General features: G+C 40.4%; 1 protein-coding gene across 1 annotated transcript in view; it reads right to left on the minus strand.

Moving 5' to 3' along the window:
• The window catches only part of LOC126195547 (sex-determining region Y protein-like), a 402,898-nt gene extending 379,322 nt beyond the window's left edge, over positions 1-23,576 (minus strand). Inside the window, exon 1 of the mRNA XM_049934171.1 lies at positions 23,053-23,576. The gene's annotated coding sequence lies outside the window, so the exon portion shown is untranslated. The remainder of the gene's footprint in view (positions 1-23,052) is intronic.
• Between the last annotated feature and the right edge of the window lie 284 nt (positions 23,577-23,860).

The following is a 23,860-nucleotide window of genomic DNA, read 5'->3' on the forward strand; positions in this document are numbered from 1 at the left end:
GAGCAGAACATTTGTCTGGTTCGAAAAGCAGAAGGCCCGTACTTTTAGAAGTTTTCCACGTGGCAGCTTAGTAACTACGATGAACTTGTTGAAGAGTGTGCTTTTTCTGGACATACATTACCTTAAGCGGCGTTTGTCTTTAATCACCTACGGCCAGGTTGCTCTCCGTGTAACCAACTTATCACTATGCTACCATGAAATTTTGAAAATGCTTCACGAGAACGTCTAGATGTACTATTTTATTCATATGTTGTAAAACGTGTTTCGCTGATAGCAGTCAATCTTCAGGAATAATATCTGTAGCAAAGGGCATGCATGAATTTAAGCTTCAGAGGGAGTTGTTGAACGTGAAAAGACAAGAAGAATATCTCTTCCGATTCTACACGAAACCCACCACATATACTGTACATAACATAAACTAGATAATAAAGGGATTTTATTTTTAGCTTATTTATGTATATTACATTTAATTCAATTTACAATTGTGAATGGAACAAAATGGTGGTTACGAATTAACATTTCGCAGACGCTCTGAGAACCTTCATACTACCACTAACCTAGGTTTAGACAGAGAATCACCACAATCTGTAACAACAAACAAAGAGATCAGTTAAGACTGTGAAATAACACACACACACACACACACACACACACACACACACACACACACACACACACACACGGACTTGTTCTGGAACGTCAGAGTGGATGTAGCTATTCCGACTGATACACAGATCGCAGAACAATGTAATCTATCCCTCATATATTATACTATTGGTAGAAAAAGAGGGTGATAAAATGTTGGGCAGCATACTTAACATATATATCCTAGAAGTATGAAAATAAACTAAAGCTGCAGTTAAAAGGAAAAAAGAGATCACATTAATTAAAATCGTAATTTACTATAATATATGAGAACATCTAAGTCTCGTTATGCAGATGGTACGAATACAGAGAATACATTAATAATATTCACAGATCCGTGTTGGACAATAAATGAAAGCATGGAAACAAAGCCCAGAAAGACATGACAGAAATTTTATAAGGGTGTTAATGTATGGTAGCAGGGTATGGGCCAATGCATACAAGACAATTCAGGCCTCAGCAGTGCGATTTCTATGAGCAGAGCAGACGGCGTTCGGAGTTGTGACATAACGTTAAAGAAATAAGATCCACGAACACAGATCAAAACTTAGTGAATATATATCCATGGAACAAGTAGTAAAAGCCTTTATGTCAAACCTAGAACAGCATAGGTATCATAACAGGCAAATTTCTGGTGCTTTAAATGAACAATAAGAACAAGATACCATTGTGCGGATAAACAGTTTATTATTAGTTACCAAGACACAAAACTCTCGCGAGAAATAAAGATGACACTGAAATAAATAAATTCCGTTAGATCGTAATTTATGAATTACAGTAGATCTAATTTGCCTGTTGTTATTTTTGCTTGCGACTTTTTGTAAGTGCGGAAGCTACTTCACACATGTAATAAGATCATTCCTATGTCACAAATATAGCTAATATTACTCTCACCTGATTTAATTCTGTTTCTTAAACTATGTAAACACTCTGGGAGCTTGAACTGGAATTTAATTTGTACAAATGACGTTTGTTTACAAATTTCAGCACGGAATAAAAAAAAAGGCAGATGTGAAACTGAACAAAGACAAATCATTCATTTCCCTCAGGCAAGCTGGAAGCGACTGAAAGTTGCCTTTGTCTTTTCCCATGCGATTCTGGTCGAAAGTCTATGATACTGTAATACATGAACTCGCAAATTACAGGCAATTTCAAATTTTCGCATGAAAAAATGAGTTAAATCTCAATTTTTTTCTTTCACTTTTGGGGAGGAAGACGAATAATACAAACACATTTAAAAATTGAACGTAAAAGAATTAATGAAGCTGTACTTCTTAGTTACCGTTTCAAATTAATAAATCAACTAGTTAACACAAACGAAGAATAATGAAACAGTGTTTCTGGAATCAATTTCAAAATACTGGCTTCATTCACGTGTATAAGCAAGAACTTAACGTAGCTTCTCATTGTGCTCCTTATGCTGTAACACTGACAAGTAAGAGTAACAGGACTGATGGCGAGGTACAGTCTACCCCGAGCTAATTTTTCGTGGAACTAAGTTATTTGTTGACGGCCGTGAACATGAAACAGTAATTTATAGCAACATAAATATGAGTTACAATTGACACTTCTAGTGTTCTAAATTGATAAAATAAAGGTAGGTCATCTTGTTATTATCGATTCTTTTCTTAGTTTTTTTCATGTCATTTTTGTACTAAGACCGCTACGGTCGCAGGTTCGAATCCTGCCTCGGGCATGTATGTGTGTGATGTCCTTAGGTTAGTTAGGTTTAAGTAGTTCTAAGTTCTAGGGGACTGATGACCTCAGATGTTAAGTCCCATAGTCCTCAGAGCCATTTTAACAATTTTGTACTAATGTCGGTAAGAACCTGCTTATCAACAAATGATGTTACTTTTTTTTACACACATTTACCACGAAAAACATATTTTCTTGATAAATACAGATCATAAATACACAAACAGCAAGCGTGGAAGTCAAATACTGTGGACCATAGTAAATCCTTGTACAAATTGCCATACAAGCTAGCCAAAGGACCTCAAGCTGGTGTAACAAAAATTTAAAAGAGGTAGTACCTCATGTAACAGTAAACGTAGAAGGAAATATGAAAATGTTTTTGTCTATAAATATGAAGTTTTTCATTTGGAAATATTTGAAAGGAATGGTACACGGACTACGCTGACGGAGGGTTTTGGAAAAGATCCTGTGTGCAAGATGTGCGTGTTAAGAGTACGCTATAGTTGCTTTCAGAATGAAATACATTATTTCTCTCTATCACAAAAGTATGCCTAGTGCGCTCTGTAACGAAGACCGAGAAGATATTCAGATGTTTGTTGGATGCTCTAGTACCGATCAGAATGACAACAGCTCTGCGAGAAACACTGATTACCGAAGTTAATAGCGAACATGGAAATGTTTTGCCTGTCAATTCAATATTTCAAACACATGCTGAGGAAATGACGCCAATCAGAAAATTAAATTCTGCTGCAGAATATTCAGTAAGGTAGCTAACTTGTTCAGACTATCCACTGTTTAATTTATAAAGTTACGCAAATTAAGTGCAAGGTCTGTTGTACAATTAACTTTCCGCAACTTGTCAAACAAGCGTAAAAACGTTTCCTGCTGATGCTTATCTCGCAAACGAGATATCTGCTTATATACACAGAAACACAGTGCGTAAATTACCCTTCGTTAGTTGGTGTTGAACATTTAATTAGTAAAGTGGCTAAACAGGACCTATATCGGATACGTACGAAAACATATTAAGGATTACCAATATTATAATCGCTGGTACAGGACTCATGACTTAAAATTACAAGTGAATAGTTGTTTTCTTTGTGTGTGTTGATTATATCGTATCTGATTGAGAGCATTAAAGCATTTTACGAACGTTGCATGCTACCTTAATAGATCTGTAACTTACCTATTCCTGTGTTTCATAAGAAATGTTCTTGAGTTGTTAACTTTCGAATACTCGAGATTGTCCTTTATGTATTGTTTTCTTCATGGTTTATTCCAACCAAAATTTATCTAGGAAGGCTGTTTCTTAATTCCAAACTCTTTTCAAACTTTTGTCTATCCGACTGGTGTATGAAGACCTCTAAATGCGAACATTATCGACGGAGATTTGCTCTTGTCTGGCAATGAAAGTAATATCACAAAACTTCAGTCAGGAGAAAAAGTTAATAGCATCTGGCAAACGCAAAGCGCACAGTTTTCTACGGTAAATAAGGGAGATGATATTCTAAATTATGTAGTTTTTCCATAGCGAGTCCAAGAATAAGTGGCCTAGCAGAGAACTGCCTCCTTCGTAGCGAAAGAAAATCATCCTTTAATTTTCTTTGAGCTAGTCATCCCGAATGTTATATAAATCTCCACTGAATTCAGAAATGCAACAGTTCTCTATTTCAGCATAGCTTTATGTTGGACTTTAATCTGGCTATTAATTTTCTAGAGATGAACAGTGGCAAAATTTGCAAGATGAATTACCTAATATACTGAAATTCTCTATTAGACGTTTAAATGAGAAAACAAATTCATTCTTTAGAGACAAGTTTCTCAAATATCTGGTAAGGAACGAACGTATAAACAGCGCAAAATTCAAAGCATTTGAACGGCCACGCTACGGTAGGAACTATTTCTATTTCAAATTACTGTTTGCCTTGAACTTATACGGGCGTTTTATGAGGTAGTCCTCCTACAACTGAAGACAATTTTTGAATGACGAACGCCACAGAAAGTTATTTATTTTTCTTCCAGATGTGCGGAAATGGTAAATGGAAATGCGCGGTTTTCTGTTAGTGGCTTATGATATGTCTTCATGTAGCGACAAATGTATGTCTAAATCCTTGGATCTGTGCTTATTTAAATGGAGTGTTGTATCCGTGTTACATGCACATGTTCTGACTGAACCATCGGTATATAAAACATGATTGCTTGAATGTGTGGGGTTCATGCTGACAGGGCATGAATACCTGAAGTTTTATTAACATTACCTCTTTGATGAGACAGCTCGTACGCGTCACAATAAGAGACAGAGTGATCTGAAAAGGTGCCAAGGAAGGCATAGAAATGAAACAAGGAAATTGTGGGGCGGTCGATAACTGGGATCCTACTGTCTTTTATGCAACTTATAATTTGCCAGTGGGTATGCAGGACTTCGTAATATGACAGATTTATTCGCATAACGTTTTTGGTAATGAAATAGCTCTTTGAAACTCTGTGCGATCACAGACTTCCTGTCTGAACGTTCAGCCGTTATTTATCCGAAAAAAAGCTGTAGTATTTATCACTTACTCACGAGAGACCAATTGGTATCAGTTCGACGAACTGATTAATGTCTCGCATACTAAGCAGATAGCAAATATTTCCGAAATGTGTTATATACGTGTGTCGTCATTTCTAGTTCGTTTATTAGCTTATGATAAACAACTCGGAAAGATTAATTTTTAATTATGTTACCCAGAAGTTGTAACACAACATATACATGTCATATTAATACACTCACATTTCACCTGATGAAAGAGGTTTAAACCTTTGAAACCCGCTGTGGAAGCAAATAAACAGTGGATTGTAACAATAAAATTCTTCGATATATAGTTAAATAATTATCTTTTGTTTTGTGGATTACTGATGACACGTAATACGAATAAGTGAATCGTGTTTAGTAAAAGTTAAATAAACATGCACTTGCAAAAGATAGACATTTGTTATTATCTTTACGATAGTAACAAATTTCTGTCTTTTGCTAGTGAATGTTTATTTTCCTTTAAACTAAACACGATTCACTTATTCATATTACAAATCATCAGTAGTCTACAAAACAAAAGACAGTTATTTAACTATATATTGAATGCAACAAGAAGTTTATTGTTACAATCCATTGTTTACTTACTTCTACAGCGCGTTTCAAAGGTTTAAACCTCCTTCATCAGGTGAAGTTTGTATGTATTAATATGACATGTATGTCTTGTGTTACAACTTCGGGGTAACCTCTCGCACTGTCTAGTAGAGAAATAGAACACTATTTCAGACCAAGGCTCTGTGGAGGTCTATGATTAAAAACTTAAGATAAAGTAAATGTGAAAATAAAACAACTAAAATAGAATATCTACACTGGTCACAGGCTTTTTTCTCTACTGTAGTGTATTTCTTATACAATCTCACACTTTGTAAACAAAGAAGGTGTCTAGAAATTCCGAGGCGCAAAGAACACATAGCAAAAACAGAAACAGTATTTAAAAGTAAAAAAGAAAAATACAGGAAAACAAAACCGGTAGTTCGGAGTAAGTCTGAAAGCATTGGGGAGATTTTTGGTTGAGGTATGTTACAGAAAGAGATATGTTACAGTAAATATTTCAAGTGGTACACGAATCCTTTTCTGTCAAGTTTATATAGCTTAAACTTTGTACTCATTTATCTAATCAGGTGAAATGTTGAAAACAGTAAGTGTAATAATAATGTTGATAACTGTTGTAAATGTACCAATTTAGGCTATGACTCAGAGACGAAGGGCGAAAGGAGTCACAAATCGGTAGCAAAATTTGGTTATGCCAGAGCTGTGGATTGTTAAGGTAACATGTTTATATCTTATAACTAAGTAAAGGCTGAAGTAATACACTGATTATGCCTTAAAATAATATGCAGATATACTATTTACTGTATCCTCTCATGTGTATACACCCAAGCCGACAGAGGGTGCAAATGGTTGGTGTGTTAGTTTATTTGAGAGTACGGCCATTCTGTTGTTCATTCCAAAAAAATGGCTCTGAGCACTATGGGACTTAACATCTGAGGTCACCAGTCCCCTAGAACTTAGAACTACTTAAACCTAACTAACCTAAAGACATCACACACATCCATGCCCGAGGCAGGATTCGAACCTGCGACCGTATCGGTTGCGCGGTTCCAGAATTTTTTTTTTTTTTCTAAATCTCATTTTGTTTGTTTTTGTTCGTTTCATCTGCTCGTTGCGGACGTCGCAAGACACCCGTTTCAGTTCGTCGTTGATCCATTAATTCAGTTTTTTTATTGCAGTAGGCAGCTAACCCTCTGACCGAACACGCTGAGTTACCGTGCCGGCGCGGACTGAAGCGCCTAGAATCGCTCGGCCACTTTGGCCGGCTTGTGCTTCCAGGCAACAGATTTAGATTATCTCATAATTCACAGTTATAGGGCTGTGATTGTCACTTTTGTTTTCGCTATTCTTTCGCGTGTCCATTGGTGTTTCATGAACGCACTAGATGAACACAGTACAGGTTTGTAATTGATAGTATGTCGTATCTATGAATTTCACTGTATATAACCTACGTTGCTGCACACTATACGTGGCCTTGCTGTAGGGTTGACTCTAAAGCCTATATATGAACCAGTTACGCACGAAACATAAACACCACTGATGATCCGTAATATGCATAAGTGAAACGTGTTTTTAACCAAGCAAAGTGTATATACAGCTGTAAAAGAAAGGTAATATTTGCTCCTGTCGACGTGATAAACATAACAAAAGTGTCATCTGAGGAAGAATGTCTGCAAATATTATAAGTAAGTTTAATTTGAAACCGAAAACATATTAATAAATACACGACCAACCAAGTAAGATGAAAAGTTGGTAAGAGAGTATACTTCAATTGGTAGCCACTATGTTTTAGAATACTGTAGTGGAAGACAATGATTCACACGTCGCATTATTATTGTTATTGGTAAAGGTACTGAAGCCAACTGATCCCTCACCTTTCACGAGCCTGTATCACGGAGACCGGCACCCAACGTGCACCCATGCAACACCTGCTGCCCTCCACGGCGTTCGCACTCGCTGATTCGTTCCGGGTTTTCAGGAAGCGTTTGCTATGCTAAAGAGTGGAGGAAATGACCGGACCGCATGGCCCACTAATTGTGATGGCCTGGCCGGTTGTCGGTTACGCTGCGTGCCCGCAACACACTCCCGTCTCGCGCGATTCGTGCATATCAATTAAAAAATCCTCCGCAACGTTTCCCCCCGAGAATTACGGAAACACAGCACCGGCGGAATAAAGAGATTCAGACTGTGCATCCGCGTAGGGACTCATCTGCATGAAGAGCCGGTGGCGTTGCTGCCGCAGCCAAAGCCGTTCCTCCGTACTGCCGGCTTCAGAAAACGGAGAGGTGGCGAACGTCAGTAACAAAACAGTCCAGATCCGAAAAAGTGGGTCCTCAGCAGTGACCTCTCTCTCTCTTTTTTGCTGAACAAAAAATAAGTACTATCTCACAAGAAACTGGTCTTAGATCTTCTTTGCAACAAAACATAAAGCACATTTTTTTAGGTCTTCTTTCTACTTGTTTGATGCGCAAGTTCTTAGAAACATTACATTTCAGAAAAAGAGGTATGGAACAATATGACCTCACTGTCTGTTCTTCTGGAGGAGTGAGCTTCGAATTCCAACCTGGACCTTGTAATGGTTCTTTAATTTCGTGACCATTACGGCACTCCAACCCCATTTCCCGATACCAGTAATATCGTACTACTTTTCTGCGAAGTAACAGACATATTTTGTGACAATTTCACATCTGGTTTTATTAATGTATAGGTACTCGGATGTATCGATATATTACAGTGATGTGGTTCTTGTGTGTATTCATTTCTGTGAGGCTGTCATAATCTTTGATTTACTTGTAACCGTTTTGGCACGAATGCGCACAGAGCAGTCTTTGTTTCACTTTGCAGAAGTTAAGTTGTTATTTCGCTTTGTAAAAGAACAGTCAAGTCCTGTGTTTGGTTAAAGTGGAAATTAAATATATGAAGATTGATACAAAACTGTTTTCTTGATGGTGTGACAATTAAGAAGAAGTAAATGTGAACTTACAAGAAGTTTAATAAAAATGTGGATCGTGAACACCAAGTCAAAAATTATTTCTACCATACCATTTTTCTGATATGGGATTGTTTGATCATTACGAATTTTCTGAAAAATGCATTTGTTAGGTCTTCAAATATTGATAAAATACAGATCTGGACCTTCTAGCAGTCAAAGTGGAATCACCCTAGAATCAACAAGATGAGCCATAACAACTTCGATTAAATCTACGTGGGAATCCATTCAAGATAAGTGCCAAAATTAATGACTTTTTTACAGTGACTTCATTATTTCCATTCTAAGGATACCATCGACAGTCAATAACATTGTTGTTGCCCGATAAAGCGAACATATGCTGCGTGAGCAACATTATTAATCTGATTTCTAACCTGCTTTGCAAGTGGTGGTATTGTTAGAACCTCTAGGTTTGAATAGTCCGTAGTCTTCCTAAATCACGTCACGCGATTTCTGAGACGGTCTCTTCCACGACAGCATGGCCAATTTCTGCACGCTACTCACACCAGCGAAGGGTCGCATTGATAAAAGTGTACGTATCTAGCGCACATACATGCAAGAAATATTTTCTTTTCGCGCAGCATCCGAGAGTGTAATGAGAAAGGAATGAATATGACGTGACGAGTGAAAATCTGAGTTAGACATGAGCCCGAACGCAGACACCTGTCTTACCCTGAGAGCAGTCGCCTCGACCACCACTAGACTGACTGAACGCGCCTCCAGATTTGGCTCAAAACTGTGTTTCCACCTACGATTTTTGCACACTACTGCTAAAGGTTCTCCCACTATGGTCTAACTGTGAACAAAATAGCATCACTGCATGAGCGGAGTGTGTGGTGACCACAGCTTATATACTATATCAGTCATCCCCACCATTCACTCATTTCATTACGGTGAATCTAACGGAATTGTATGAGTATGGGCCACAACTAATATAGCTCTAAGTCGCCTCTCATGTAAGTGTAAAATAGCGTACATAGCACTAATGTGAATAGTTACCTCGCTGATGCTTCAGGATGTCTATGAATCACTGTGGTAACGAAAAACATCGGCCAGTGTAGGCACCTAGCTACGATTTTGAAATGACAGAAATTTTAAGACATGTAAAGTAGAGCGGCTTCGCGAATTTATCGAAAACAAGGACTTCTTGTGAGAGTGCGAATTTATATCTGCACAGATAACCGCGTCCGGCACAAGTGTTATCTATAATACTTAAGAGGACGGACAGCTGCCCTTTATCGAGATTATCTAATAACAAGATACAGGCGGTGAACGCAAGACGCTGCATTGACGAGTGAACCGAGTGATGCGTCATCTATTTAGCTTCAACGCGAGGATATAAAAAGTGAGCTAGACCAAGTACTTGGAGGTGCGAAGAACAGGGCTGCGATAAAAACATATCATTAGGTCATCTAGGAATAAAGCGAAATATTTGAAAACCGTGACTTGGGATGATACGGTGACCAGTCGCAATCAGCAAAAAACGACAAACTTCGATTGCTTTATTTCCGTAATTTTTTTTCTGTAACTCCCTTGCTCTTTCTGCTCCCAACAAATTAGCTCGCCGAATTCTACACGTCAATTTCGCTCCATGGCTTAGCTTAAGATACATTCCGATAGTAGAAAATAAAAGGAACGCTACGTCTAGATCTGCGCTCAACATGTCAATCGTAAGAACATCAAAGGTGTAACGCAGACTCATAAAAATTATTTGAAATGGGAAATGTTGAAAAAAAATATCGGAACAACTTACATGAAAGTATGAGACACACACACACACAAACACACACACACACACACACACACACACACACAGAGTGTGTGTGAGAGAGAGAGAGAGAGAGAGAGAGAGAGAGAGAGAGAGAGAGAGAGCGCTTGTGCAACATGGTTGCTTGATTCTCAGTGTCTGTTTAACATTCTTAAACGTGACAAGCATTATCTAATAAAAAGTGGTTGTTTCCATTATATTCATGTGACAGACCGCAATGACGGCCTGCACCAGCAGAGGTAATTCTTTAAAATATCCTACAACACACTTGTCTACAACTCTTCCATAAGTGCATTTCCGTCGCTATTGAAGTCAGCCACAGATGTCTTTCACTCTTGAATGATAACCGGTTCGTACCAATAGTCTACTGAACATAAAAAAATGGTTCAAATGGTTCTGAGCACTATGGGACTCAACTGCTGAGGTCATAAGTCCCCTAGAACTTAGAACTACTTAAACCTAACTAACCTAAGGACAACACAAACATCCATGCCCGAGGCAGGATTCGAACCTGCGACCGTAGCGGTCGCGCGGTTCCAGACTGTAGCGCCAGAACCGCTCGGCCACCAGCGGCCGGCTACTGAACATAATAATAAATAAACAATACTAAGGTTAAACATGTGTCGCTACTGGAGTGCCAAGCCGACACATGTTAATAACTGAGAACTATGCAAAATTTAATTTTTTTTAAACAGCAACATTTCTTAATTGCAAATGCCGCACTGTAAATATTCGAATAAGCGGTAAATGCCTCATGTATCATACGAATCATAACATGTGAACCATATTTTCTCAATAACATTTCTTTTGTTTACGTGTTTTGGGTTCTTTCTCGTGTTCCGTGGATCTAGGTAGTTCAGAACAAGTTCTCATGATCGTTTTTAAATGCTGTAGTGACGACAAAAATGAAAAACACTGCTAACAACCAAATTTTCATCGAATGGAAAATCTATTTGACTATGTTAATCGATATACATATCTCTACTGCTTATGAAAACATACGTTACTTTATTAAGAACACAAACTGATTAAGTTTATCGCATGTTTCTCTCCGAAGATGCGCTTAGGCTCTAAATCAGATATAACAGCACAAATCATTCACTCTGCGAAATTGTTAGGCTGAAACAGTTTTTTTAACTGTTTTAAACAATTTCAGACTTATATAGCATCAGTCATCATGCAGAAAAAAATATGAACATTTCATTCTGACCTTATAAAATGATAGGCATGGAATTAAATTCTGACAGCTATCGGGCTGGACTGCGCCCACTACCAATACCAGTGGATGCAGGTTCTAACAGGTGGTATTTGCGTCCTTGACGAGTATGTTTGAAGGACATTTCACTGTCTAACGTTTCGTCCCCAAATGTTGGAGACGTCATCAGAGGCTATAAAGACTCAGAGAGCAGTTTCAAACTTAAACAAGCTCAGCAAGCCGAACTGTTTTCATGTACCTGCCTTGAAACACGGCCTAATGTCCGATTTAAAAAAGTCTCGAAGGTTACACCACTGGGAGCTGTAGAGCCACTGTGGGGATTCCGACTGTTTTGCCACTTCCGCTGTGCAAACCGCTCTGCCTGATAGTTGTCAAGTATAAAACTTTTTTGAACAGGGAAATTTCGACGATTTGAATAAAAAGAATTAGCCCTGCTCTAAGTAAAATTAAGAAAAATTTTTGTCCGTCCTGGAAACTCTATCGATATTTCGGAATTTTTTAGGAGATTTAGACTTCAAACATCATAATTACTGCGAACTCTGTAGTGACAAAATTACAAAGAAAGTCGTTTTTGAAGGGAAGCAAACGCAGTGTAGTAAGCAACTTTGGTAAAATTCGTTGCCGTCGAGTTCTTTTGGTAATCAACGTAAAACTAAAAATATTTTAATGAGTCCAAAAGTTTACAAGATAAGTTTGAAGCGCTTTTCCCGTCGGAAAAAAAATTTTACTAGTTTCCAAAGAAAAAAAAAAGTAACGTGCTTGCGCATTACTTAAAATTAAAAACAGAATTTTGACATACTGAGAGACATTTGTAGAGATGTATTAGGTTGATGCATAAGCTGGTAGGGTTTTTGTTTTGCATGGTGGTATTCGAGTTGCTACGAGTTTATTTATCATCCGTCATTTTTTATTTATAGTTCACTGTTGCTATTTGAGTTTACATATCGTCATTGTGTCATTTGGAAATAGCGAGTGAAGCTGTGAACACTAGAAATTGGAGTGCCAAGAGGAGAAATCGAAACATTTCCGACGTATTGTTCTGTTTGAGATTATCAGCCGGCCGGAGTGGCCGAGCGGTTCTAGGCGCTTCAGTATGGAACCGCGCGACCGCTACGGTCGCAGGTTCGAATCCTGCCTCGCGCACGGATGTGAGTGATGTCCTTAGGTTAGTTAGTTTTAAGTCGTTCTAAGTTCTAGGGGACTGATGACTTCAGATGTTAAGTCCCATAGTGCTCAGAGCCATTTGAACCATTTGAGTTTATCAGAGGGGTCACAGCAGCAGAGGCAGCTAGAAACATTTGCACCATGTGTGGGGATAATGCCATTAAAACAGGGCACTGCGAGAAAATAGTTTTCTCTTTTCAAGAACTCTCTGCGTTCTGGAAGAACTTCGGGGTTTGATAAAGATCTTTCAAAAGCATTATTCCACAATGATCCACGTCAGTGCACTCGAGAACTGGCAAATGTGATGAACTGTGTTCCTTTCACCATCGTGCGACATTTGCATGCAATGGGGAAGGTTCAAAAATCGGGCGTATAGGTACCGCAAGCTCTAAGCCAAATTCACAAAAATCAGCGGTGTAGCCATATGTGCCTCTCTGTTTGCTCATCTTGGCTCGTGAACAACACCGACCATTCTTACCCGTACCGCTACTCGTGATCAGAAATTATGTTTTTATGCAAACACAAGGAAAAGAATGGAATGGGTGAACCCAAACAAAGAAGCAACTCACTGTACAAAGACTTCCGCGCATCCGCAAAAGATAATGTTATGCATCTGGCGGAACAGCGACGGTGTAGTATAGTACGAACTGCTTTTCCGACGTGTAACAATCACTACTGGCATTTATTGTCAACAACTGAGACATCATGCAGACGCAATCAAAGAACAACGAACAGGAAGACTGCGTGAAGTGATGCTACTCCACGATAACGTCGGTCTACTTTCTACTAGATTAACAAAAAACACTGTACAGGAGTAGGGTTGGGAAGTCAGTCCGAACACACTTTAGTCACCTGATCTTGCGCTCTTGGATTTCCACCTTTTCCGCTTTCAAGGTACTTCCTCTTCGGATGAAAATGCGGTCGATGAGTTGTTCGCCCCAAACCCACGTGATGTCTACAGTCGCGGAATCGAGAAGTTACCCCAGGGAGCGAAAGACTATTTACAATTTGTACAGGAACCAGATGGAGTTATAAGAGTCGAGGGGCATGGAAGGGAAGCATTGGTTGAGGAGGGAGTGAGACAGGATTGTAGCCTCTCCCCGATGTTATTCAATCTGTATATTGAGCAAGCAGTAAAGGAAACAAAAGAAAAATTCGGAGTTGGAATTGAAATCTATGAAGAAGAAATAAAAACTTTGAGGTTCGTCGGTGACATTGTAATTCTGTCAGAGACAGCAAAGGACTGGAAGAGCAGCTGAACGGAATGGACAGTACCTTGAAAGGGGGATATAAGATGAACATCAACAAAAGTAAAACGAGGATAATGGAATGTAGTCGAATTAAATCGGGCGATGGTGCGGGAATTAGATTAGGAAATGAGACGCTTAAAGTAGTAAATGAGTTTTGCTATTTGGGGAGCAAAATAACTGATGATGGTCGAAGTAGAGAGGATACAATTTGTAGACTGGCAATGGCAAGGAAAACGTTTCTGAAGAAGAGAAATTTGTTAACATCGAGTATAGATTTAAGTGTCAGGAAGACGTTTCTGAAAGAATTTGTATGGAGTGTAGCCATGTATGGAAGTGAAACATGGACGAAAAATAGTTTAGACAAGAAAAGAAGCTTTCGAAATGTGGTACCACAGAAGAATCCTGAAGATTAGATGGGTAGATCACATAACTAATGAGGAGGTATTGAATAGAATTGCAGAGAAGAGAAATTGGTAGGTCATATTATGAGGCATCAAGGGATCACCAATTTAGCATTGGAAGGCAGCGTGGAGGGCAAAAATCGTAGAGGGAGACCAAGAGATGAATACACTAAACAGATTCAGAAGGATGTAGATTGCAGTAGGTACTGGGAGATGAAGAAGCTTGCACAGGATAGAGTAGCATGGAGAGCTGTATCAAAATGGTTCAAATGGCTCTGAGCACTATGGGACTTAACATCTATGGTCATCAGTCCCCTAGAACTTAGAACTACTTAAACCTAACTAACCTAAGGACAGCACACAACACCCAGTCATCACGAGGCAGAGAAAATCCCTGACCCCGCCGGAAATCGAAGCCGGGAACCCGGGCGCGGGAAGCGAGAACGCTACCGCACGACCACGAGCTGCGGACAGAGCTGCATCGAACCAGTCTCTGGACTGAAGACCACAACAACAACAGCAACCCCAGTTTTGGCAGACTATTGTAAACAGTGAAGGAAAATATGCTATTGATGACTAAAGTCTCTCTTATCAGTCATGTTTATTAAACTGACGGAAAAATACTACGAACTTATGCACCAGCCCAACGTGACCTTCGGACTTGTTTTACTTGATTTTTGTTGGAAGAAACAGAGAGTTTAAAGCGATTTCTTGTAGCCCTGGAAGCAGAGTGCTGTGATAGTTGCCCGCGGGAACTCAGTACTTGTCACGACAGCATCGCAGCGTTAGGTCTTGATGCCAAGTAATTTAACTCAGATAACAGTTGCGGAGCCAGTGTGGTTTTTGTCGTGTTTAACTGTACGTTAGCAGCTTGCTACCGATCCCCGCCCGGCCCCAGACGTGAGCCCGCTTCCTGTGGTATCGAGCGGTTGCTCCCGCTCCCTGCGCCTTCCGCAGCCCTTTCCCACCCTCCGATCAGCATGCCCGGCGCGACGCCGAGATGCGGCGCCGCCAGCCCGACAAATTGCCCCACACTGCAGCGGGGAGCGATCACGTGGAGCGTGACGATTGACGATCGCAAACGCGCGCCTGGCCGTGTGACGCAGCGATCGCTTTGGCTTGCGACACCTCTCTGAAACCGCAGAAGGCCCTGGGGGCTTTTTCACCTCGTCCTCGGAACAGCTGACTGAGAAGTGTCCGGTTTTTTACGTGGCTCCTGACGTAGCAGGCCCAAATCATTTAACAGGTAATTTTACGCCGCCCTCGAGACATGGAGAGAAAGACAAAAACAACAACGACGCACTTTAATTCTCAAATTCACACGAGATTTTGTACAAGAAATAAAATCAAGGCAATTAGGTTTTATAATGCTGGCGCCAGTCACAAAATATGCTTAAATTTCTAGCTAAGTATGGCGATTTGAGCCTCATAGTGAAGCAGTCTTTCAGATTACGTCAGTGACAGCGTAAAAATGTAGATTCTTAATGCTGGTTAACTTCAACATTGTCTTACACATTGTTGCTCGGAACATTTATGTTAAAAATTTGAGCATTACTATACAGTTTTCTATGGGAAGTTTCACTCAAAGCTCTGAATAACGAGAAACCTTTAATCACTACGTTCCGAAGTGTGCGCTTGATCATGTGAAAGAACGCTCGCAATTAATTCATGACGTCTAAAACGAGAACGTGCCGCTATAAGGAGTTCAAAAAACGACATTTTTATATGAAAAACACGCATAAACCTTATGTCAAGATAAATCTTGCGATAACAAACTAATTTTTATTCTGTCTACACCTACATGTTTCAAATGGCTCTGAGCACTATGGGACTTAACGTCTGAGGTCATCAGCCCCCTAGAACTTAGAACTACTTAAACCTAACTACCCTAAAGACAACACACACATCCATGCCCGAGGCAGAATTCGAACCTGCGACCGTAGCGCCACTCCGGCCGGCGTCTACACCTACATCTATATCGACATGACTACTCTAAAATTAACAATTGAGTAGAGGAATCACCGAACCACCATTAATCAACTTCTCTACCGTTCCACCCTCGAACAGCGCGCGGGTAAACGAACACTTAAATCGTTGCGCGCGAGCTCTGATTTCTCTTATTCTATTATGATGATCATTTCTCGCTATCTAGATGGGCGTCAACAAAATATTTTTACACTCTGAGGAGAAAGTTGGTGTGAAATTTTATGAGAAGGTCCTGCCGCAGAGAAAAACATATTTCAATGACGGCCACCTCAATTCGTGTATCATATCCGCGGCACTCTCTCCCCTATTTAGCGATAACGCAAAACGTGCAGCCCTTCTTTGAACTTTTTCGATGTCCTCTGTCAGTTCTATCTGGTGCCGATCGCACACTGAACAGCAGTCCTCCAGAAGAGGGCGGGAAAGCGTAGTGTAAGCAGTCTCCTTAATAGACCTGTTACATTTTTTAAGTGTTCTGTCAATAGATCGCACTCTTTGGTTTGCTTTTCCCCACAGCATTATCTGTCTGATCGTTCCAGTTTAAGTTACTCTTAATTGTAAATCCTTTTAGTTGAGTTTACAGCCTTTAAATTTGTGTGATTTATCGTGTAAGTAAAATTTAGTGAATTCTTTTTACTGCTCTTGTCGATGACATCACACTTTTCATGATGTAGAGGCAATTGCCACTTTTTGCACCGTACAGATATCTTATCAAAATCATTTTGCCATTCGTTTTGTTCATCTGATGACATAACATAACGGTAAATGACAACATCATCTGCAAATAATCTGACAGGGCAGCTCAGATTGTCTCCTAAATCGTTTATGTAGATCAGGAACAATAGAGAACAACAGTTCCTTAGGGAACGACAGATATTACTTCTGATTTTACTCGATGACTTTCCGTCAATTATTCTACTATTCATAACACCGCAATCGTAAATGCTCAGAAAATTAGATCGAAACACTAAAAAATCTACAATGCAGTTTTTCATTTATATTTTTTATCTCTGACTCAAAATAAATGAATACGTTTTAAGTTCGTAAGACAGCTAGAGACATTTCAGAGTTATGAGCAAAATGGGCACAGAAAATACTCATAAATTTCCGCAACGGTAATTTAAAAATGTCAACGCAATCCAGTGTACAGGGTAACTCGTTCCACTCACTCGCAATAACTGCTGTAGAGCACAATTTTTTCCGGCAATTTTACTTTCACGTTGACAGTGATACACAGCAGTTTGGAAAAATCTACTGACGAAGAGTTTGCGATATGCACCTCGTGTATGAGTCTACTGAAAACAATGGAAGAACGTCAACTGCTGTATGCTGAGCGGTTCTCGCAGGCAAGGTAAACGCATCGCTGCAGTTTTACCCCCGTGAATAGGCACGTGTGAGAAAATGGATCTTTCCGCGTTATAGGGATTGAATATTACAGGCTTTTTCACTATTGCGTAGTTATTTTCAAAGAAACAAAGATTAACAAATCGAATAATTACACTATTCTCCAATAACGAGTTACTGGAGACCATAGATCCTTTACACAGAAATACAGAGGAAATATCCAACTATCTCCAAAATTTTATGGAGTTTGTATTCACTCTATAAAAGAAGTGACGGAAACACTTAATTTTCCGAAAAATTAAAAACGCTGCCTTATAGAAGGAGAAGGAGATGTCTAAGACGCATCACTAATGAAATTAGTAGAGTAACTGTACCTATTATCAACGAAAATTGCTGTGAATTACACATTCTGTGGTTTACTAGCAGAGTATATTTCGAAAACACTTAATAGCAGGTAAGAGATCCGATTTAATAGTCGTCAGAGATAAAACCAGCGTTTTTGATAAGGACAATGTTCTACAGGAAGACTGTGCTGCTGCAGTTGCTGTGTATGGTAATAAGTAACAGTTTTTAGGAGAGAAGTATGATGAACGTATCCAAATCATTGAGACGAAACATCAAAGAAGCACAAAACGTTGGAAGAGAACAGATACAGACATAATAAAACAGCACATATACTGTGCAGGGGAGACATTTGGAGAAGGAAACAGAAGATACAAACTCTTATAAAAAAATTTAAGCAGTGGAGGAAAAAATGCCCTTTTAGGGCATAGAAAATTTAATGCAAGAAAATGTTTAATGCAAGAAATGCCAAGAGAAAGTAGTATCTGTATGCCTGAGGTTGCACCACAGCGCTAATACAGTCATTGCTGTGAAACTGAATTTAATGGAAGTAGAATAATAAATTTGACGTTGAAAATACGACAGTTTTGCAAGTTGTTTATGACATCTACGGATCTCCACAGTTGCAACTAGTCTCTTGCGAGAGCGTTAGAGTCGATGTCACACTTGGTTTTATCAGATAGAGCAAAATCTAAACATTATGTCTGCGAGATCTTAACGAATGACTCATTGAAACTGTCACCATGCAAGACTCGATAATTATTCTGAAAAATAAGGGATTATGAATACATTAATAACGAAAGGGACAAATTATCTTGCGTTGCGAAGTGTTCTCGCTAACTGTAAAACACATACTGCAAACATTAATTAGCGCGCCTACATATGCTTCGCTACTGGATCTTTTCGACGAACTCGCGTTATAAGAAATCATGAATAATTAAAAAACTGTTTTCGTAAACTCTCCCATTTCGAAATGAGAGTCACGTCGCACGCTGAAAATGCTATATTTCTGAAGAACAATGTAAGAAACGACAGTGACAGCTTTTATACTCAAAAAATATAAACAGAAAATGTGTCTCATTCTCTTTAAGAAGATACCGAATCCCTATTCGTAAAACTGAATTGCAGAAAGAAATAATTCATACATATTTTCTTTACAGGAAACTATTCGTCTTGGAAATGAATGATTGTAAAATCTAGTAAGTAGAGAGTGGTTTACCAATCCGGGCGAACGACGACGTACTTAAATATAAGAGGTGAATAGAAGTATTAGGCTCAAAATTAAGTCTACAATCGTGCGAGGAACGAAACTCATAAATACTGAAGCACTAGAACACAAAATTTTTCAATGCAGTTGTCATGAAAGTGAAACTTGCAAAAAAGGAGAACTATAAATTTTTAGACAGCAGGAAAGTAAAAAGCTATAGGTTACAAAAAGTAGGCGCGGAGTATCCTTTAAGAAAAGTTTGTTTTAAAAAAATCAAGGATAGTGCAGAATAGGTGAATCAAAGTATTATTTTAATAGGAGCGCGCAACTGTGAAAGGTAAAAATTAGAAAAAAAAAGCAGTTGCAGTGCTTGGTAATAAAAATTAAGTGATAAGCAAAGCTCAAAACAATACGTTAAAAAGTCAGAAATTTATATAATATTTTCGTAATAATGGCGCTTTCAATGGTAACAATACAAACGACGCATAATTAGTTTTTATAAAATTTAGGCACTTACACTGAAATACGAATTAGCATGATCATGAGGCTGAACGGTGCTGTTCTTGCATAATACTGGAATATTACAAGGAGAAGAAAATCTTTAGCGTGCAGTGAACACTGCTTATAATTACTTGTTACTCTCACGCGGGGCCCGAACCGACAAAAATGTTTATCTGAGACAGACAAAAAGCGTTTTTGTTGATGCGGTGCTCAGGGTAAAAAGAGAAAAAAATATTCTGTGAAGCAAACTAGTTTGAATTAATTTTGCTTGAATGGGAGCACCTGGTTGCATAAGTTCTCGTTTATAGCTCGTCAGGCGAGAGGGTGATAAGAGAAACGTGACGTGAATTTTGTATTTGTGTTTACACTGAGATACGCGGTACAGTAGGCAGACGAAAGCAGGCTCACCAACATGCGGCCCGCAGTCCTTTTAACGTTGCACGGCGAAATAGCGGGCGCAGCTATCATACGCTGCCTAATGATGAGCAGCAAAGGAAAAGCCTATTCCTGACGTATCGGTGTAACAACACATATTGATTTATTATCATTGAACTGGCTCTGGCGGTGAAGCTTTGTGAAATTTCGAAGCGAGCTGGTTTTATTCTCAGAGAAAAGACGTAATAAATTCGCGTATAGTCCTCTGTCGCGAGTGTGCGTGGTGGGTGAGAGACACACCTGGTTGAAACACATGACGGCAGCCGGCAGTGAAAGTTCGTGGCATTAACGAACAAACAGGACACAGCATAAGGCGCGTCTCGTTTGGTTTCTTATACCCCGCACAGCGATTGATTTTCCACTCCACTACTTTGGAGCAGCTCATTTCACAAACTCCAGTGGTAACTTTAAAATTGTTTGCGGTCGGCGTTAAAACACTGTTTAATTCTCCAACATGCTTAAAGAGTCAAATACAGATAGCGTTAAAATGGTGATTTCGCACGACAAAGGCGCCAGGCCGATATTGTTGTACTTAAAATATTTTCAGATTTATAATTCGTAGCTCGTAACATACCGCGTAGTATACCGTCTTGTGCCAATGTGGAAGCAGAGCAGCTAACTTATTATCTGGACAGCAAACAGGTAAACTTTTCGCACTCCTATATTTACTTTATTTTTGTAATAGAGTCATAACACTTTAGCGAAGTGGAGCCTTCCTTTTGCGGAGATGGTTGTACAGAAGTATAAACATATGATGTTCCTACTAGTACAAACTTGTTGGCTAACCAATCGAGATTTACACCGTTGAAACAAATAATTTGAAGGGAACTTTGTGGTGCTACTGACGGCGCACTCTGCACTACACTGATTTTTCAGACAACGTAACAAGAAAAAAAAGGAGTTGAAAGTAACTAGATTCTACTGAGAATCTTAAGGCACTGTGACGGTACCCGTTGCAGCCCATGTGCAACGAACCGCGTCTGTCTTTGGCAGATGTGTGTCTGCTCTACCAAACATAGATGCTTCCAACGGTGCCACATGTAGACTATAAAAGGTGTTTTCGGTATTTTGGTCCGAAAAGGTGTTTTGGATATGTTGGTCCGAGGGCCGCCAAAAATGGTGTAGGGACTCGGCAAATACTACTGTGACAATTGCAGGTATGAAACCACTGTAATAGCAATGCATCTAAATTGTCAGTATTATTACTCCTTTAAGGAAAGGGAGTGCTGTTTGGGAAATCAGAACATTTATCATACACGAAGCACATTTTCAGTCGTTGTTCTACGCCAATAGCTAGACGCTTGTGGTCCAAATCCGTCTTCCCTAATATCGTTTTTGCAATTAGCTCTGGGACTTAATTTTTTTTCCCAAGCTACTACCCCTTTATCCCCCTTCCCCACTATCCTCTCCCACTTTTGTGCATACATGCTAGACCTCAAATAGACTTCCGTCTACAATGATCACACAATAGACGGCTCCCCCTCACTTTCCATCCCTGCATATCTATTGTCGAATGTCGTAAGCGGTAAGGATGTGAGTTTAACCTCGCGTGTGCCAGGCACTGTCGGTTACTCAGATTCACATTTTACGACGTAATTCTGACCACGCGAGTTGACCGGCCACCAGTAGACAGGCCTTACTAGCGATCATGGAGAACATGCTTTTCTTCTGTTGTCGTGTCAACCTCTAGCGAGTCTGTAGTTCTAAAACTAAAATTAGGTTTCATAATACCACTGCCCGTCACAAAACACGCATCGTTTTATGTTGAATGCGTTTTGTTATTATCATTAACACTAACAGTCTGTATTGCACACAACCTCAATCACTTTAGCGGTTTCTTCTATTGCGTTCGTCACTGTTTACAACTCAGTTTAACAATGTATTCCGATCCGTTTCAACTAGGTACAAACTACCTCGTATCTGTGAATACGCAGTTTATATATGTAACTCGCCACTATCTGCATTAACATCGCACTTGTTTTTTTTAGTCCACTTTTTATATTAATGCAGATAATGGCAAATGTAGCTTGCATTTTTATTGTTCTGAAATTGAACCCAGCCAAAAACTATATGAACGTACTGTGCAACTGCTATGTAAACAGATAATAAAGTTACTGAAGAAAGACTAATTTGTCACGATGCGTTTCGACCTTCGGCTCATCGTCAGAAGGGTTTTGATTATATTAGAATATGCCCACACTTTGATTATAATCTTAACTCCGAGGTTCAGAGACGTGTGGGTGTTAATGTCATCTGCCAGTGGCCCAGCAACTGAGACGCGTTGCAACTAAATAAACATAGTATAAAACACAAATATTTTAGTTCACAGTGTCTGTATTTTACTAAACAGTGTCTTTCAGACAGACAAAAAAAAGTGTATTACAAGTCTCGACGGGACAAAAACACGATAACATTGTCTCTTCCTGTTGCAAGAAGCACATACTGTGGTATTAGGGGATGTGGACAGCGTGGCTTATGGAGGTCTGTTTCGGTCGGGAAAGCGTGCACGGATAGCCGATGTGGTTAAGTCGGCTGCTCGCGATATGTGGGAATACGGGCTCGAGTCCCAGGCCGGCATGTGTTACTAATAAATAGTACAGCTGCCGTCAAAGTGATTTTGCACTTAATGAATAAAATTTCATATTATCCGAGACTGATGCAGGTCTTCCGATACGGTCCCTTTTCAGCCTCGGACGTATAGCGAACCCCGCTGCAAACCTCCCCAAGCAAAACGAGGCATCCTCTGGAAATTGTGTCAGAGGCCCGCGATTCAACAAACAACACGTCACAAGCGCTTATCGTGTACTGGAAAAAGAAACGGAGAGTACAGTCACGAATATTTTGTGAGTGGTATGGCAGTGTGAGACTTAATTAATTGGCTTCGAATACTGGGAGACGTAGATTCCATTGAACACGCGCTAGCACTCTCCGCAGATCAGTGTGTCACGAAGTGTCGGTGTATATGTGTGAAGAGAAGGAGTGTCGGCTTACAGGAACGCGGAGGCGGCGTCGTGGCGCTGGTGCAGCTGCAGGAAGAGCAGCGGCGCGCCGCCGGCGTCCAGAGGCGTCGGCGTCGGCGTCGGCGTCCCGCAGTCGGCCGCCAGCCTGCCCGTGGCGCGCACTATCGCTCACCGCCGCACACACGGGCACCTCGGCAGCCCCGCTACCTCTGGGCCTCTCGCTACCTCTGCGCCTCTACCTCGCTATCGCCAGATAAGCCGGCGCCGTCATCTCGATAACGACGCTCCTTATCGGCAGTGCCGTGTCGCGCCGGGCCGCCTCCTCCGCTCCTGCTATTTCTTCTTCTAACCGCCGCACTGTCCTGTCCCGGCGGATCGCCCCAGCCGCGCGCGGAATCACCCGGCACACAAATCCTTTCTTTTTTTTTTTTGTTCCCGACACGAAAACAATCCTCACAACAACACGACAAGCTGGCGAGCGGACGGTCTCGAACACACGCGCGTCTCGTCGCCCCGCCGCCGCTGCCTCGGCGCTGCTGTAGCTGACACCTGGGCGGCCGCGGTCGCACTGGCTGGCGCTGCACGCCTCACCTGCCCGCGCCCACCGGCCGCCTGCCGGCAGCTTCCCCGCGCTGCCGCCAGAGGCGCTGCTGTTCGCTGCTGCCGTCGCCGGCGCCACAAGGCTCCGCGCCGGCCCCCAGCCATCTACATCTACACACAAGCACTCTACACTCAGCATGGCAGAGGGTATGTCCCGTTTTACCAATTATTAAGGCTTTTTCCTATCCCATTCACATACAGAGCGCGCGATGAATGACTGTTTGATGCCCCTGTAAGTA

This window comes from Schistocerca nitens, chromosome 7 (assembly GCF_023898315.1).
Source record: "Schistocerca nitens isolate TAMUIC-IGC-003100 chromosome 7, iqSchNite1.1, whole genome shotgun sequence".
Taxonomy (NCBI): domain Eukaryota; kingdom Metazoa; phylum Arthropoda; class Insecta; order Orthoptera; family Acrididae; genus Schistocerca; species Schistocerca nitens.